Source organism: Haemaphysalis longicornis, unplaced genomic scaffold, assembly GCF_048455015.1.
Source record: "Haemaphysalis longicornis isolate Haplotype H1 unplaced genomic scaffold, Haemaphysalis longicornis Haplotype H1 scaffold_2, whole genome shotgun sequence".
Taxonomy (NCBI): Eukaryota; Metazoa; Arthropoda; class Arachnida; order Ixodida; family Ixodidae; genus Haemaphysalis; species Haemaphysalis longicornis.
In genome coordinates this window covers 289,670,000-289,689,672 of record NW_027526295.1, presented here as the reverse complement: position 1 = coordinate 289,689,672, position 19,673 = coordinate 289,670,000, and the positions used below count along the sequence as shown (strand labels likewise).

Sequence of the window (19,673 nt, the reverse complement as noted above, 5' to 3'; positions counted from 1 at the left end):
ATGCCGAGATTTTACGTACGTGAAATCGGCCGAAGTAGGCGAATAGTGTTTTGGCACGAGCAAGTATTAATCGTTTCGTCACACTGTTGCAGAGTCTTCATGAAGAATTAAAGGGCGCCTATATATAAAGCATGCAGGAATTCCTAATTAGTGAAAGAAAAGTAAAACAAAAATGGCGTATGTATCACCTGCTTTGCACTCTTAATAACCCATAAGTTAAGCGCCCGCGCATTATTATTGCACTGGACATCGGTGTCTCGGATGTTTCGCGTCCCGCCTTGTGCCTTCCCGCGGCTAATGTTGCACAGCCGAATACTAATTTTATGCCCGCCCACAGACATCGAACCGTAAATAGTAGATTTAAAGATATAGGAGGCAAGCAAGAGAACGAACACACACACACGCACGCACACGCAAGCGCACACGCACACACACACGCGGATTACAGTGGCCCAATCACGTCTTGGGTTAAATAGAATGAAGGTACGAAGGTGGGAGAGTGCCTGTAACTACATAAGAAAGGACACGCCTACTCGGGATGCCGTTGTCTCCGTTGACATTGAAAAATAAGTATTACAACAGAGAAGTCCAATTGAAAACCACTCACTTTACTGTGAATGAAAAAAAATAATGCGTGGCACTCAGTTGTGTCTGTCGAGTTTACCGTCTTTGCGTACCGTAAGACGTTCAACATTTAGTTCGAAAGCTTCTCACTTCTTTAATTGCATTTGAATCGCCGCCACCATTCTGCACGTTTACGCGCCATGGAGCGGGGATCTCTGCTATAGGACAGTTTTTTTAATGCACTTTCGGTGGGGGCAAAAAAGTCGTCTGCGTATTGTCGGTGAATTCCGTGCACGCCTATCCCTTTATTTGCATTGCATGCATGCAGCATGCTTACGCGCTGTCGTATTCGTCTCGGTTTATCTTTTTTGCGAACTGTGGTGTCTCTTCGCCGCAACACACGAGCGCAGCTTGTAAAACCACGTGGATATCCGGCTTGAGTGTGCCCATCATCCGCGCCATCCGTGGAGGCCTCCTTTTCTATGCTTGCACGTGTACGTCGGTGGTCATTCACCAGCTACAAAGCCAAGAGTATTTTCCTCTCACACACCAGCGGACACTGCAGTGAGCTGCGCCAAGCGGAGCTACAGCTGCAGTGTAGTAAAAATTCAGTTGATGTTATAGCGCTAGTCCTGTATGGTCTCTACTTTTGTCCCGCAACTTACCGAGCTACTTAACCACGTTTCACGGAGCTAGTAAGCTCATCCGGCTTTAGACAAGCGTAAATGGGCGGACTACGCATTGCCATATCGACGCTTACAGTAGAAAACCGGGGGTGACAAAATCTGTCGGACATGCGAGCAAGACGTTTTTAAGGCCATATGCGATTCCGACGCTGAATACCACCGCTGCATGGCGGAGCTCCACGCGGAGATTTGCTGCGAGCTGCTGGACGGGTGAGTAACTACTAAGTGAGGGCTGAGACGCGTGCGCAACGCATGCCGGTCCCACACCGCCGATCACAGAGCTCCCCTAGGGTGGGGAACATATCGAGTAATTCTAAGCGATCCAGCAGCTGGGAGCATAGAGTTGCTGCAAGTTCCCGCACGGAGGTGCCTTAGTCAGGATGTTTTTGGCTGACGCAACCACAGCCAGGCCTGTTTCCTTTACCAGCCAACACTTCCTTTCCCGGCGATACCAGTGAATTGGGAGAGAACAGACTAGCGCATAGATATATGCGCTTTTTGACATTCGACGACTCAGCTAGTTTGAATCGCATTTAACAAACTCGTGCGCGCAGAGGTCACACGATCCGGCTGTGCGGGACCTCATTTTGTGTGCCCCCTGAGTCGGCGGAGGCAGGACCCCTTTAGGCGAGGCTGCCCCCAACTTTTGACGAGGGGGCATTGACAAGGATGGTGCCGGGAAGTATTCAAAATACTTGTTAAATACCCAATATGATACTGCAAATTATCGCCACTACCAGACGAGAGGCCAAATGATGTGAGTACAGTAGAAGAAAGGCACAAAAACGTGTAGATTTTTAACTAGCCATATTTGCACATATTTGTGTGCGTGCACAGTAAGGGCACAGTAAGAGCGGTCTCAGCTTGCGAATGCGTCTCACAACTTGTACCAGCCACGCTGATCGCGCACTGTCGAAACCGAGCTCAAGGCAAAAGGCGCTGAGGGGTCCGGAAACAGCCCACTTCCGCAGCTTTATTTGCCGCGCCTGCCACTTCACCACTTGCGTTTGCCTCACTGCCGCTTTGGGCGTCCTCACTGTTGGCAAATTAACCTCAAAGGCGTAGCGTTTTCTTTTTCCTTCCTTTCTCGCGTTAATTGTTTTTTTCCACATACCCTTTTAGGCTTAGATCTTAATCGCATATTACTGACACGTGTGTGTACTGAGTGGATGGGCTCCAGAACTAGCGAGCGTAAATCGGCCGCATTAAATTGCCACCGTTCGCCAATTGCGTTTGTCAGTCCCTTGAAGAACCTCTGTACGCGGGGTGGAGTGCAGCACAATGGTTCTGTGGAAATTAGTAAGCACTTCGTTGTTGCCAAAAAAGCACCTGACGACAAGAAAAGCAAGCTGAGAGCCTTATAAGCTAGATGAACATAACTCTCATAAAGCGCAGTTTAAAAAAGCCGACTGCAGACGCGAAGGGCGGAACAACGCGTGCGAGGGCCCACGGCACGTACGCTGAAACCTGATTCACGAAGAGCGCGTGTATACTACGCCCGCACAACTTGGGCAGAAGAGCACGGCATTTGACGCGCGGGCCGACAGTCTGAAAGCCCCTTGTCGGAAGCAATTAGCATGCGAGCTTCGAGTGCATTAAATAAAATCGCTAGCTGACAATGAATAAAGAGCGGACGCGCAATGCAGGCTTTTGTAAAACCACGTTCACTTCGGTTCGCCGGAGTGCTGCCGTACCTGCCGTGCCTTAAAACTGATCTGGGAACTCACCATCCATGGTACGAAATTAAAAGAAATAGTTAGATTCCACTCTGTGAAGAAGGAAGCCCTGCGAGGTTTCACGCAGTCCATGGAGTGCCCAAAAAAAGCACGTTTCGTAATTTGCGATCGAACACTTCCTAGCCAATCAGCTGAATGAAACTTGGAAGGACTTGAACTTTACTCTAGTGCACAAACATAGGGCGGTCTGTTTCCCATCCCGCGTCGTAAGCTTTTTACTGCCTGTATAACACACCAAACCACTGCGCTCGACCAAGACGGACGCCGGGAAGGCCGCAATGGGTCGTTTGACGTCCAAGTTTAAACCTCCCGCCGGTACAATGGTCATGTGACTCATGTCATCGGTGAAGACGTAAAACCCATAGCTGGACGCGTGCACACCCTCCCCTCACCCCCTTTCCACTCCACAGGTGCATGTATCAACCGGCAACCGGTGATGCGCCATTGATGTATGTATGTATGTATGTGTATGTATGTATGTACGTATGTACGTATGTACGTATGTATGTATGTATGTATGTATGTATGTATGTGTGTACGTATGTAGGTATGTATGTATGTATGTATGTATGTATGTGTATGTATGTATGTATGTATGTACGTATGTATGTATGTATGTATGTATGTATGTATGTATGTATGTATGTATGTATGTGTGTGTACGTATGTATGTATGTATGTATGTATGTATGTATGTATGTATGTATGTATGTATGTATGTATGTATGTATGTATGTATGTATGTATGTATGTATGTATGTGTACGTATGTATGTATGTATGTATGTATGTATGTATGTATGTATGTATGTATGTATGTATGTATGTATGTATGTGTTGTTAGATGAGGACTTAGCTTTGTATAACTGCCGGCTATTGCTCCGCCTAATCGCCCCCATTATCGCATAAGAGACACGAAGAATTGCCACGCATCCTTTTGTCCTGTGGACTAAAAATCTCAGCTGGATCCGCGACACTTGTGCGCTCGGTAGCCGAAAGTACGGAATCTTTTTAAATAAAACCAAAAAATTATGAGGCATGAGTCGGGATGATAATAGTTTCAGTATTTGCAAAAAAAGCGCAAGTTGCCTATACGTTTAGGACAAATTTCAGGTCCTAATAGAAAAAAGGCAGCGAAGCCAACGCACGTAGCGAATTGCGTCTTAACACACGACACCCAAATGGCTGCTAAGCTTTATTTATCTCCGTGCCTCTACTGCACTGCGTTTCCCCCATGTTAAGCATGTCCAACCAACGTGTCCAAGTAGCCGGCTTAGCGCAAATGCTAAGGTTACGTGGCCTGTAAAACCGTGAAATGATGCTGCAGAGTGTCACCAATCAGTGAGGTCAACCACTGATAACGGCGCACGCAGGGCACACATCGACTATTTGTGTGCGTCGAAAACACTACTCACACTAAGCCTGCTTGTTTACCTCCATAAACGCAAGTCGTTGCAAGCAGAGAACTGAGCCAAGCTGCATCACGTGGGTTATGAAGTGCGTTACTCGAAGGCCCCCTGCACACATCATTACAAAACGCTGGTGGCGATATGAAACGCGAAGAAGCCTGTTTTTAAATACGCAGATGTAGTGGCCTGGCTTGTCGTCGTAGCGCGTCCGGGCTCACGGTATCGCCACCGCTGAGAGGGAGCGTCAGGCACCAAACAGAGCCTTCGAAAAGATCGCTGCTTCCACAGGCCGGGATCGAACCTGGGCCCTTGTGTTACGAAGCCGATGTGAAGCACATTGCGCCCCTGCAGAGGCACACTGTTATCGTACGCAACGTGTTCGGGATGATGTTTGCGCTGCACCGTTGCCACGGAGGCCGCCGTTGCGATGCCGCAAATAAGTACTCAATATTCTAAGGAAAACATCATCAGTTAACACTTCCATTATCCAAATAATGGCAATTCAATCCAGTGTCTCGTTATAGGCCTTTTCAGGAACTGCGGTGCCCTCTCTTGACTCCTTTCCGTATCAACGCCAGGCTGATACTGAAACTACTCAACAGAGGGCGCCACAGCTCGTCTAGCGATGCGCTGCTCCGCACTTGAGAGCCTGCACGTTGAGTGGAGTTGCTTTAATTTGTTGGAAATGGGGAGACTTGGCATGCTTCTCTAGCGTGCATAACACCCAAACGAATCTGCACGGTTAAATGCCGTTCCATACAAACAAAAACCTTGAGGCAAAATTAGAACACCTCCATTGCATCGTATAGCTCATGAGCTGGGCGAATATGTTTCCCTGCAAGTGTTTCGGCGCCAACACTGGCTAATTGGTGATACTATAAATCAAACAAAACTCGTTTGCCTAAACCGACAGTAAACTAATACCGAGTGACCGGAAGCTTAAAACAAACGTGAGTCACTGTCCTGTCTCAAATGGGCCCGGATGTATGAGAACCACCACTCTAAAGCTCTGATAAACGTTCTCCAGGGGTTCCACGAATCAGGCATAGTAGATAAGAATGTAATGTAAGGCTGCTGACAAGGACCTTTCAAAGTACAAACACAATACTCCCAGCTGTCAAAATTGATTCCTGCGACATTTGTGACCCAAGTAGAACTAAGAATTTCTCTTATTTCTACCTGTCTACTGATAGCCGCAGTTTTGATGCGTAGCATTCTTCGCCGAGTACCCCCGCAGCCAGGACCATGTAATGCCCTGTATTATCACAATAATGCAGATTTACCGAAAGTTACACCCCTAATTGCTATAATAGCGTAATTAAATGAAGATAATTGGTCGGGTAGGATTTAGAACAACCAAAAAATTAGGCTGTAAGGAATTTACAGTGAAGGTAAGCGGCATGAGAATGCTACCTACGCATTAGTAGACAATTCTCTGAATTTCTGCAGAATTTTTTATTTCGTCAAATCCAATGAACGCAAAATGCCAGTCACTCCAAAATAAGCTACCTCCGATAAAAATCGATCGACGTTTTACCAAAATAGGCACCAAAATGTGGAAAGTCTGCCTGCCTTCTCCTAGTGTCTGCCTATTCGGGGAAGTGTTGCCGCGACGCATGTACGGACGAAGTGTCCTTGCGGGTGAGGGGACGAAGATACGAAACAAGGAATTGGACGACACAGTGGAGACGTAGCTGGCTCCAGTTATGCAGTACTTGTTTTAGAGCTGTCAAAAGCTGGCGCATCCGGGCAGTGTTGCCTTTTAGGGGCACTAGCATGAAGCGCACAAAATTGGTAGTTTTGCAGTCATATCTTTGTCGCGGCCATGGACTAAAGCGCCACTATACCTTGAGACATATGTCGAAACGCCTGTGTTCGGGAACGCGCATGCGACTTCGTATTGCCTCGCCAGCAAGGTGACGGCCCGCCATTGACGACTTTGCAGTGCGCGCCGGCTGTCGGCTAACCGCAAGGAGCCGCCTATTGAGCTGCGGTGAGAAGGCAGACCATTCCATATCTTTATCATTTGCATTTCAGTGCGATATGAGTCAAGACCGCGATATTTTTATTGCGAAACGCCGGTTTGATGGCGGCAGATCCTGGAAACAGAGTCAGAAAGACGTTTTGCAGCGTCGTACGGGATGCTGCCGTTGCAGCCTTACGACATATTAAAACTACTACACTGGGTTATAGCGTGCACACCGTATAGTTGGAGACTTATAACGACCCGTGCATACGGCCAGGCGAAGCGACGTCGCTGCTCCCACCGTTGCGCATAAAACGTTGGGCAGCCATTTAATTTGTGCAAAATTACGGTAAAACAGCTCCCGGGACCCTAGGATTATTGCTGACCCTGCGGGAAAATGACTCGCGTTTTTTTTGTCTTTTGGCATGAGAAATAAACGTTTAGGCGTGACATTGGGCGTTAAACACGATGAGTTACAGGGGCGCATTATGGCGCGTAAGTTGTTAATTGCGTTACGTCAGCTCTGCCTTGGCTCTAACTTTCAGGAACCTGGTTCTTTAACTTTCAATTTTACTGAAGTATAAACTGAACTAGCTCAACAGCCCATTTTACTGGTGCTCTAACGTTTGCCCAACAAAGCTCCATCAATGCATGGCTGGGAACAAGCCTGCGACCTCGAGCGTGTAGCGGTAGAGCGCGTCAGCCACTGCGGGGATACTAACAAGGAATGGCTGCCACTGCGCCCCGAATAGGATTCCTTGCTGTGCCCACGGTAAAAAAGAAATGACCACGCATCTGCTCGTTTCCCGGCAAATGCCACCGAAAGGCGACGCTCTTCTGCATGGAGGAAAGAATACACAGGAGAGGCCCTAGCATCCCAATGCATTGCAAAAAGTGTGGAGGAAGTGACGTCATTTTTCTTGAGCCCATAGACAGTGTTGCCTAGTTTCTTATGGCTGCGGTTGCTAAACGTGGCAAAATGCCACTGACAATTTTTTACGCCGCTTTGAATGTGGCTTCCTCGCTACGTTGGCAACACAGTGAGGCAGCCACTGGGGCGTTGTCGTCATCTGCAATCTGTGGACTACAGCTGATTTCGCAGCGTTTCTTCTACTGTCATTTCTTTTGTGGTCTAATGTTCCTTTGAAAACAACCCCCGATGGTTAATAATTGGCGTGGTCGGTGAGCATAGTTGCCGTTGTCTTGTGGCGATATCTCGTCGATTCGTGCAGTGGTTTTCCATCCTTATCGGTCTGCCGGTGAAAAGGTGCGCGTTGGCAGCTTCGGCAGCGTCGACCCGCTTTCTGCGGCGATTTGCTTCAGTTAGGAATCTATTCTCAACGAACACAAAACAAAACGAGTCAGACACGTAGTGCTTCCGTTTTGCTCGACAAATAGCGCATGGGCGAATATACTTACCTGTGAACCGCTAGTGCGACCGGCAACCCGGCACGCAACAGTGAGGCATCTTGCAAACCACTGCAGCCACTTATTCACGTGAAGTGAGATTAGACAGTTTTAGTTCCACGAATGTGCAGAGTTTATGTACGCAAACGTGAAAAGCGTACGTAGTCCACGCGCATCTAGTTTGCAACTCGTGCGCGACGCTCGCCGCGCGTAGGGTGCCTGGATTCCTAGCGAACAGACACTGCAGTAGCCACTCGTGATCCCAGCGAGCCTGTTGCTATGACGACGACAAACGCTACTTTGCCAGGCTTAAAGGAGCCATGAAGAGAAAATACAACTTCGTTTAATTTGAAAGAACTAGGATTCAGTATCTCACTCAGCACCATTAGAGCCACAAAAGATGTTTTTTAACGAAAAAAAAAGCAAGAAGTATTTAAAAACTTTCAAATTTTGTGCCACAGTGACGTGTTATAAGCAAGAATGACGTCATACGGGCCAACAATAAAACATAATTTTCAGTGCGTTAACTGCAGGTTAGCATTCAAGTGATGCGGTCAAATGGAACTAGAGGCCCCATTACAGACGTCCAGTCATGTGTCGTCGCGACAGGTCAGTTAGGCGGCCGTAAATCGCGCAAACAAGGTTCCGTGACGTCATAGAAAAGTTGCGGGAAATTGGCTAGGGGGTCGCGACAGCTTCACACGTTTTCTTCAATATCTCCGTTATTTGTTCGAAGATTTCGATGCTGTTGGTATCATTGTTATCGGGACTAAACAGTCTTTCTAATAACCCCAACTTGTATTTTGTCTTCATGGCTCCTTTAAGAGCTGAAAAATCGTCCTTCTATCTCAAAAACGAAGGCCGTTTTTCGATTGAAACTTTGGGTGAGGGTTAGAATGGGCAAATTGAAGGCGAAATCAACAGCTTAGAATATGACATCGCACCGAGGAATTAGCGACTTAGCTGGTTTCGCTGCGAAGCGGGAGGGAAGGGAGACGCCATGTTAGTCAAATCAAACCGGAAACAGCAAAGGATGATGGGAAAAAGTGCTGGGCTCAGTGGGCTCAAGTCATGGCGGGACTCGGCTTTACAAATGTGACGTCAGGGCCTCTCTAACGTTTTCTTTCCTCCATGGTCTTCTGCCACCCCTGCCAAGTGAACGCCCCTTTTCTCTTTCCTGCCTTCCCGTTTGGCTCCTCCCACAATAAGCACAGTAGAGGCAAGCTCAAGTGAATTCATTCTTGCTCGCTCCATCTACTGGAACCTTTTCTTACTGTTCAACTAGGAACACTGCCATAAGATGGCGCCGCGAGCGCTTTTTGTAATTTGAAGTCAAAACATTTTTTTGCAGGGCGTACTTTTTATTTGTTATCGCAAAAATCAAGCAGCTTATGTATTTCTAATTAAAAGAACAATGCGCATGTCACATTTGTGTTAATGTCTTGCCTCAAATATGCCAAATATTTTGACAAATATGAACAGTGCCACCTGCTTTGGTACTTCGGAAATGTTTGGCCTAAACAAACGTCTCGTTCAAGAATTCCTCCGACTTTTCGCCGTGATGCTGAATACACGGACAGACAGACAGACATAACCAAATTTTCACGATTAAGTAGCCCAGAAACTTTATTGTCTTTAAAGAAAACGTAATTAGCAAGAAATACTTTGTGTGTTGGACATCGGCCTGAATGTTGGCGGCTGTGGCGTTGACAGTCTGCAGGTACATTAAACACTGGTCTAAGCTCTTTCAAATACGTTGAACTTAAAACTCATATTTAGTTGTATATGGCCCTGAAAAACGACGTATTTTTTCTAATTTCTCCGCTTCGCTTTTCTGCTAGTGCCGGAAGAATATGTACAGACACCCGTCACATTTGAACAAGGCAGGTCTTGGTCTATAGCATGGCCATCATTCACACCTTTAAATCTATTGATTCCTCGTAGCGTAATAAAATTGGGAAATGAAATTGTCCGCCATTCATAGAACTTATAAGCGCCTTGCACAAATATTTGACACTTCTTGGGCTACGCTACCGATACATCACACAACTTTCACTTCTGCGCCTATCGAAAGCAAGCCCCTTGGTACTGCAGTTTTTAAGGCTTAGTGCGTGCACGCACGATGTCACGGCTACCATACCCGCCGGTGGAAGCTGTATTAACGGCGGAGTAGTAATAGGAAGACGCTTGTCTGCGGGATTTTTCACGTCAAGATCCCCCGGGGGCCTAAGGTATAGCCGCCAGTACGACGTGTGCCTGATAGCTCTCCTGTATGTATGTATGTATGTATGTATGTATGTATGTATGTATGTATGTATGTATGTATGTATGTATGTATGTATGTACGCTGTAAGTCGGGTGGCTGAGGCCGCTGTCAGGCCACGTTCGCCTTTAGTCTCAGCCTCCCTCTGGTTTTTGCCAAGAAATAAAAAAATCAAATCAAATTAAATGACAATCACCACGAAAAACATAACAATTATTAAATAAATATTAAATATTGTTATGTTTTTCGTGGTGACTCTACTTTAATATACTATTCAGTTGCCAAGCCCTGCACTGTTATATATATATATATATATATATATATATATATATATATATATATATATATATATATATATATAAGACAGAAATAAGAGTTGGCAGTCAAGAAAACCTCGGAAAGCACAGAGGAAGATGTGGTAGGTCATTGAAACAGGTAAAGAATTCGGAAAGAAAGAAAGTGTAGAAAAAATTCCCGCCAGGTGGGATCCGAACCCACGACTTCCAGAATACCGTTATGGTGCGATAACCACTACGCTACCGAAGGGGCGATATATATATATATATATATATATATATATATATATATATATATATATATATATATATATATATATATATATATATATATATATATATATAGCAGAACAGAAAGATACGGGACGAAGGACTCAGTAAGGACACATATCAAGGTTGCAGTCGTCATTGCCAGTGCTATTCGGCTGTTTCCGAGATATTTAATAGTGCCGAATGACGTGTGTCAAGCGAAATATATATATATATATATATATATATATATATATATATATATATATATATATGTATATATATAGCTTCGGCCCGTTAAGCCTGAGATGGCAAGGGCGGCTGCGTGCCCACGATAGGCCCAGTGAACTCGTTTTGAGCTCTTTTACAGCTAGTGAAAGAACACTACCCTATATGTCCATTAATAAATTCGCACTAAACTGCCTCTGAGTAGTTATTCAATCGCTGCAGAAAGAAGGACGCATGATTGTTTACTAAGCCGTGCACCTGCGGTATCGCCGCCCTTAAAAACGCCCTGAAAGTGGAAGTGCGTTCATCCGAAGTGCTTCATTGTTTTTCGAGTGGCGATAAACCAGAATGAAAGACAAGCTTACGCGTTTCCCAGAAGCCCGATTGAGATGGCTATTACGCTTTTACTTGAGACAGAAACTCTAGTCCGTGCTACGAATGTCCATTGCGGATTCAGCCGCAGGAGATTGTGTAATATTTCTGGCTTCTTTCACATGCCAGAAACCGACCGAGAGCGAGAATGTCCCCTAAATGTTAACTGGCAATAAGTAATCGCCTGCTATTTGCTTCTGCTCAACTCTCTCCTTGCACGACGCCCTTACCCGAGAAACACCACGCCGCGGATTGCAGTATTAGTTGTGCACTTAATGTTACACAAAATCTAGGGCAGACACGCGTCAGTTTTTGCACATAGCACGTGTACGGGATCACCTATATGATGCGTGCCGTACGGGACAACTTGGACTTGCGCGAATCTCGCCTCTCAGCATAACAGCGTTGTCAGGGGATTTCCCTTACAGGATAATATTTCGGGAACGGCGCTTCCTCGATGGAGAGTAAGTATGAATGGTGAGTATGTAGTTACGGATTGCTAAGCTAGACGCTTGGGCAAGCGAGTGCTACGTTAGAAAAAAAAAGGAGCCATTCCACTCTGTGCAGACGTGTGACCCCCATCGCTTTCTGGCACAGGACATAACGGTGGGCAAACTTTTTTCGAAAGCGTTATAGGGATGGTGATAGTTTGCCTTCAGAGGCTCATTTTGTTGCAATCTTGACTGCCGTATAATGCTCTACAGAAGCGTTTCTAGCGGACAGCACCACTAATTTACTGCGGGCATTGAAGGGACCTGGTACTAGTAGGTATGAAGGTTCAGGTGCTCCCTACATAGTAGCAGGAACGGTGAGGACCCGACGTTTCCGAGTGCAGAGCGCGCACTTCAAGAGTTTCAAAATAGGGAAAGCCTCAAGGTATGGACTGGCACCGGGCGGTAACTACTCGGAGACCTCCGGACAACACATCTGGATGTGCCAAAATCAGTGGAAAGCACCCACCTTTGTCGTCAATCCCGATGGTCACTGCCTTGCCGCTGACAACATCGAGGAAGGCCAGCTGGCTCGCACTCACTGACAGGGACTGGAGACAAACCAATGGCGTAGTCACGGGAAGAGCCGGTGAATGCTCGTTTTCACTCTTGCAGGGACAATCACGCGGGGGCGTACCGATGACAGGGACATCGGCGGGGCCGTAGTTCGCTCTCTCGCGCGCGCACCGGGCTGGCAAAGCGGAAGGATGCCCGAAACACGTGACGAGAGGAGGGCCAACAAAGTGGCTACAGTGCACACATGCGGGGGGAAAGGCGAGTGGCAGTTCCCTCCTCGCCGGCTCCTTGTTATCCTTGTTCCCTGGGGAAAGCGCGCAGAGCGTGGTCGTCGCTTGAGCACTCGCAGCTGTCCGACCGCGAAACCGGAGCCCAGGAGCGGCGCGCGGACCGACTGAGAGGGGGGCGCAGCTCGGGCGCCGAGCGTCGTCCGAGGGACGCCCGGCAGAGAGCGCGCGGCAGCCGGAGACGACGCCAACGCCCGTTACGCCGGCCGTCGACGCTACTGTGTGGTGGCGGTCAGGGGGCGCCATGCGCCGCCGTCCGGTCCCGGAAGATGACAGGCCGCCGATCGGAACCGATGGGAGAAAGCGACTTCTCCCGCTCTCGAGCGCCCTTGTCGCAGCCTCGAGAATGGCGGTTGTTTATCGTGCACACTCTGCAGAGGGCGAACAACGGCTGCACGCAAACAGGCCTCGGAAACACTGCATCTGTGCGGGCGCCGTCCAACTTATTATCCGTGAGCAAACGAAAAGCGCCAAGCTTCCGCACGGTCACCACTTGCGCTGTCGTGGGTGGCCCGTATAGAAATGCAGAGGCACCCCGACTTATCTCCACCTTACTGGGCGGTGTGGCAGGGGGTTTGTTCAGTCCGACCACTGGCTGCTTCCAGACAATGGTTCGACGTTATCTCGCCCGTAGACCTAACCCCCGTGGACAGCATACGGGCTTTCTGATCGGTTTCACTGCGAACAAAGCGGCGCTTATCCGAAGCAGAGGCAAAGTCGCGTAAAATAGGTCGCCAACTCCAAAAGTGGAGTCGTGGAGATCTTCCTTGCTTGTGAGTGTGTATGTAATCAACGGCGTAACCATTGTTGATTAATTAATAATGTCTTACACGCGCTGACAAAGCATTGAATAAGAAGGGTTACTTGCGTAAACAAATCCCCTACAAAAATTGCGAAAGGGGCGCAAAATATGATACAGGATGCAAGAATGAATTACAACCAGAATTGGCAGTAAAACATGATATTATCACCAACGACATCCGACGCAGGTCAGCTGCAGGACGAAAGCCTCTCCCATTGACTTCCAACCACTCCTGTGCCGCGCCGCTGGACTCAATTCTCTGCCCCCGAATCTACTTATTTCATCCAGGAGAGAAGGCCAATAACACGATGGAGGACTGATAACTTTATACAACCGAAACCAAATGCAAATAAAGCAATTGATAAAACAACACGAAGAAATTTTTTCTAAAACGTAATGTAATGGGAATGAACACTTAAAATGAAAGAAAACTAATCCATTTATACATACATACATACATACGTACGTGCGTGCGTGCGTGCGTACATACATACATACATACATACATACATACATACATACATACATACATACATACATACATACATACATACATACATACATACATACATACATACATACATACATACATACATACATACATACATACATACATGTAGGAAAGCAAGTTCTCTTTGCTGAAACGTAGGCCACAATCGTGCTTTTACCTTGTTCGAAGTTTTTCTTCTCTTGTGTTCTCTACCATCTTCAAAGTTCTACTACTCCCTACATGCATACATACATACATACGTACATACATACATGCGGACGAATCAATTCCCATAAAGCGAGATGCATCGAGGCGGGATGGATCGTGATTAGTTTGTTTCTTCGTTTGCCTTCAATTGCATCATGCACGAAGTACATGACGCTGAGGGCGAGCAGTAGAAGCTGCCAGAAATCGAAAGCTCGACAGAGCTGCAAGCCTCCAACACTGGAGAGCATTAAAGCAGCACAACCTGTGTCTTCAGAAGAAAAAGAACACAAGAAAACAGAACGAAAAAATTATCTGTATAATGAACACAGACAATCCATAATTAGCACTACAAAGACGTGAGCGTTAAAGAAACTCTGCGAACTGTAACAAATTCAAAGACAGTGCTGGGCAGTGAAAATAGCAAGGGAGGAAGGAATTGGAAGGAAATGCGATTTTCGAAAGGGAATCAATATAAGGCAGTGGCTAGGGCAGAGAGTTGTATTTCTGACATGACATGTTGTGATGTGCAGCAAACAATTAACACATTCAACACTTTATGGAATGCTGTCGCAGTCCTTGGAAACTCGTTTCGGGGAGTGATATTCTGGTGATTGAGTTCATTTAAGTCTTGGAACTTTGTTTGGTAGGGCTTGTAGTACGTAGGTTGTTTTGTATGTTTGGACATGAAAGGGTTCAACATGCCTTGTTCTGTATGTTTTGGTGCGTTATTGTAGTTTTGCTAATTTCGAAAAAAAGGGGTAGTTGTTAAACGTAGCCTGCTTAACCACTTGACACAGTCTGTAATCAAGCATTTCTGCTATGGGTATTATGTTGTATTTAGGGAATAAATCTTGTGTGTGTGAACTCGTAGGAATGTTTCCAAGAGCACTAATAAACATTGTTTTGTAATCTATGCACACTATGTAGACGCGTTTGTGTAGTTTATGCCCATACTGGGTACTAATAATTCATTCCGGATCAAACCAAAGTGTTATATACAAGCGACATAATGTTGCGCGGTAATATGTGGCAGTTCCGGAAAATTTAGCTAACTACCCGCCATAACTTCATACTTAGAGAACTTACGTGACTTTCCGATGAAAGCTTTTTGCGAAAAATTACCCCTAAACTCTTAATACTTGGTACAATCTCCAGAGCGGTTGACCGCAATGATATTGTGTTGTTGATTTTTGCGGTTTTATTTCTATCCCGGAAAAGTACAGCATAAGTCTTGGCAACGTTTATTTTCAAACAATTCTTTTGCGTCCATGCATATAGTTTGAGTAAAATTAAGTTTCCATCATCATTTAAATCACCGGCTACGTTTCGAGTTAAGAAAATGGTTGTGTCGTCTGCGTAATTGACGAATTTTTCATGCGGCCCGATACATACTATGTAATTCACAAACATATTAAATAAAAAGGGGCCTAAAATGCTGACCTGGGGGCCCCAGCTAGAACTGGCACGGTATCAGAGGAGGAATCGTCCACAGTAACTATTTGGTATACAGTGTTGCAGATAGGATCGCATCAGTTATGCGGCCTTTCCACGAATGCCATACCGCGCGAGGTTCTGAAGAAACAGATTGTAGTTAATGTCATCAAATGCCTTTGATAAATCGGTGAAAATTACTAAAACAAGTTTTCCTTGCTGGAGTTGGGTAATTAAATATTCTTTTTGTGTCAGCAAAGCGTGTTGCGCACAGGTACCTTTGTAACCTAAATTGACACTCCGATATTAGGTTACGTTTTTTGTTCAAATTGCAACGCTTTAGTATAAATTTTTCAAGAATCTTTGAAAAGACTGGCAGTACTGATAAGGGCTCATAGCTGCCCAGATCATTTCGATCACTTTTTTTAAAGACACCTGCGCCTCTTGCAATCTGCATCCGTTCCAGAAAGATAGCCTGACTTATTCGCAGATTCAAAATATGCGTAATACAGGGGGCGAGTATATGCGCGACGTGCTTTATTGGTTTCCCTTGGCAATCATCGAAATCGTTGGCGTTGCTGTTATTTAAACTCAATATCGTAGTACTTATGTCGCATTGGTTTAACGGATCGAGAAAAATGGTGCTGATGTTAATCTGAGGTATATCTTTAAGGTCATTACACACTACAGTGTTAGAAGAAACATTAACAATGTGCTGATCAAAGGAGTTTGCAAGCGCCTTTCCGGTGACTTCTATGTCGTTTATTTTGAGACTGTATTCGTCCAGCTGGAATATTTTGGTTTATTGTTGTGGTTAGTTTTCGCCACATCACGTTTACGCGGCCAGGACAGCTGCACAGGCAATGCTATCAGGAACTTTATACCTAAGCTTTATGATCTGATGGAGTGCAAATAATTTAATGGACGTGTTTTACCATACTGAACAGCACCTCGGTTATGCACCTCGCGTTATCCACCTTACGTGATATATTATTCGGGACTTTAGGATACCACGTGCGTAGTGCAATCGTTGCATTGTAATTGTATGCTTGGAATAAACCTGACGGGGAAGAGTTAGTAGCTGAAAAAAAATGACGAGTTTATTCATTTTTACACACCAGGAACAGCTGTAATTGCTTTTAACAAATCTTGCAGTTTGGTTTTGAAGTTATTAAATCCTGTTAACAAAAAGATAGTGCGGGGGTACGAGACCTATGATGCCCACTCCAGCTGTGGTGGAACGTAAATGTGAAAATCTAGTTTACGAATAATAGAAGCCTAAAAGGAAGCCTAAAAGGTGAAGCGGTGGCGTAGAGGTAGAGCATCCGCCTCGCGTGCAGAAGGACCGTGGCTCGAATCCCGGTGCCGGAAAATCTCCACCGGATTTAGAAGAAAAGAAATCCGCGTATTGATGGAATTGCAGAATGGGGCTTTCAGGTGCGGCATGACCCCGGCGAGCATTGCCGGCAACGCACTCCCTCACCAGAGCAGGATTGGCCACCCTGGTGTAGTAACGGCCACAACCTCCCATGAATATGGCAATTAACCCACGGCCCTCAGTCTCCAGTGGCTGCGAGGCAACTAACCACGGCGGCTGTCAGACCTGTGACGCAGAAGAGGGTGCTAAGAATCCCTGGACCCGGACAGGCCGCCATTGGAATCTGAACCTGGCAACACTTAACACGAGAACCTTATCTAGCGAAGCGAGTCTAGAGGTGTTGTTCGATGAATTAAAGGGCATTAAATGGGATGTCTTAGGGCTAGTGAGGCTAGGAGGACACGTGAAGCCTATAGTGTGCTGAATAATGGATTTTTCCTATGTTACCGTGGTCTAGTGGAGAGACGAGAACTGGAGGTGGGATGCCTAGTCAACAAAAGCATAGCTGGCAACATAGAAGAATACTGTAGCAATAACGAAAGGGTAGCAGGTCTTGTAATTAGTCTCTTTAAGAGGCACAAACACAAGGTGGTGCAGGGCTACGCCCCCACATCCCGCCACGACGACCAGGTAGTTGAAAGCTTCTTTAAAGATGTGGAATCGGCAATGGCCAAAGTAAAAACACCGCATACCGTAGTTATGGGAGACCTCAATGCTGAAGTAGGAGAGATTTAGGCTGGAGACAAGGCAGTTGGGAACTATGGTCTGAACGGTAGAAATAGCAGGGGGGACCTACTAGTCGAGTTCGCCGAACGCAATAACCTACGCATTATGAATACCTTCTTCTGCAAACGGGAGAGCCATAAGTGGACGTGGAGGAGCCCGAATGGGGAGCATAACAATGAAATAGACCTCATATTATGCGATAACCCTGGCGTCGTGCAGGATGTGGAAGTGCTCGGAGGGTAAGGTGTAGTGACCACCGCATGGTAACATATAGAATTAGACTAGATTTGAGGAGGGACTATTCCTTGTGGAATTAGCCAGTAGCCATGATTAGCCATGTGGATTCGGCAATGGCTAAAGTAAAAACAGAGTCTACCGTAGTTATGGGAGATCTCAATGCTAAAGTAGGCAAGCATCAGGCTGGAGGCAAGGCAGTTGGGAACTATGGTCTGGGGTGTAGAAATAGCAGGGGCGACCTACTATACTCGGTGACAACTTTAAAACGGCACCGGAAGTTGCCGCTGTGCCTTATCACCGTAGCCGGATGCTTTTCCGCGCGGCGCAAGTAGGGCGTTACTGGGAATATTTTGAACATGGCGTGAGCCATTCCCGTGATCTCTTGGACTTAATATGCTTATAAACGACTTCAGTGACGACAAACAAACTGCGTGAGACAAGGCAGACGATATCACGCATTCATAGCAAACCCCTTTCAAAATGCGCGCGAAATGCCATCACGGGTCCGGCGCTTTGGCGGAGTGATACACCACATGAGGTGGGGCCGTTCATGAGTTGTAACCGAGTATAGTTGAGCTTGCAGAACGGAATAACCTACGCATAATGAATACCCCCTTCTGTAAACGGGAGAGCCGGAAGTGGACGTGGAGGAGCCCGAATGGGGACCATAAAAATGAAATAGACTTCATTTTATGCGATAAACCTGGCGTTGTGAAGGATGTGGAAGTGCTCGGAAGGGTAAGGTGTAGTAACCATCCTATGGTAAGATCTCGAATTAAGCTAGATTTGAGGAGGGACCGTAACAAGCTAGTACGAATGAAGCCGATTAAAGAGCTAACAGTAGGACGTAAAGTAGAAGAATTCAGGATAGCGCTGCAGAACCGATATTCAGCTCTTACCGAGGAAGCAGAGCTTACGAACAGGAAGCCAGCGACAACCTTACACGCATTATCACGGAGTGTGCAGTAGCAGTCGGGGGCACGTTGGCTAGACTGGATACTGGTAAACTTTCCCAGGAGTCGAAAGATGTAATTAGGAAACGGCAAACCATGACAATCTCCACCCCAGCTGACAGAATAGAACTAGCGGAGATTTCGAAGTTAATCAATAGGCGTAAGACAGCTGACATACGGAAGTACAATATGGAGAGGATCGAATACGCTGTAAAGAACGGAGGTAGCCTGAAAGCAGTGAAGAGGCATCCTGGCGTGGCGAAAAATCAGATGTATGCACTTAAAAACAAGCAAGGCAATGTCATCAAAAATAGGGATAAAATAGTCACAGTAGCCGAGGAGCTCTATTGGGATCTGCACAGTATCCGGGACATCCAGCATAATGCCGAACGAGGAAGTAGTTCAAAGGAGATAGACATCCCACCAGTAACGACAGAACAAGTAAGAAAGCCTTTGAATGAAATGAAAAGGGGCACAGCACCTGGTGAGGATCAGATAACAGCAGGCCTCTTGAAGGATGGCGGAAACATTGTACTTGAAAAACTGGCAAACCTGTATACGCAATGCCTAATTGCCGTAAGTGTACCGGAATCTTGGAAGAATGCGAACATCATCCTAATCCTTAAGAAAAGTGACATGAAGGACTTGAAAAATTACAGGCCGATCAGCTTAGTGTAAGTCGTCTACAAGGTACTTACCAAGGTAATGGCTAACAGAATTTTAGCAACCTTAGATTTCAGTAAACCTAAAGAAAAAGCAGGGTTCCAACAATGGGCCATATTCACACAGTCAATCAGGTGATAGATAAGTACGCTGAGTATACTGAACCCCTATATATAGCCTTCATAGATTATGAGAAAGCGTTTGACTCAGTCGAAACCTCAGCAGTCATTCAGGGATAAGAAAACCAGGGTGTAGATGAGGATTATGTAAGAATACTAGAAAATATCCACAATGGGTCCACAGCTACCATCATCCTC

General features: G+C 46.2%; 1 protein-coding gene across 4 annotated transcripts in view; it reads right to left on the bottom strand.

Moving 5' to 3' along the window:
- The window catches only part of LOC144170851 (adenylate cyclase type 5-like), a 464,552-nt gene that overhangs the window by 269,174 nt on the left and 175,705 nt on the right, over positions 1–19,673 (bottom strand). The window contains exon 1 of one of the 4 annotated variants that reach the window (XM_077700876.1): positions 12,136–12,672. The exons of the other annotated variants lie outside the window; for them this stretch is intronic. The gene's annotated coding sequence lies outside the window, so the exon portion shown is untranslated. Of the gene's footprint in view, positions 1–12,135; positions 12,673–19,673 lie in introns of those variants that run through there. 4 annotated transcript variants of the gene reach the window in all.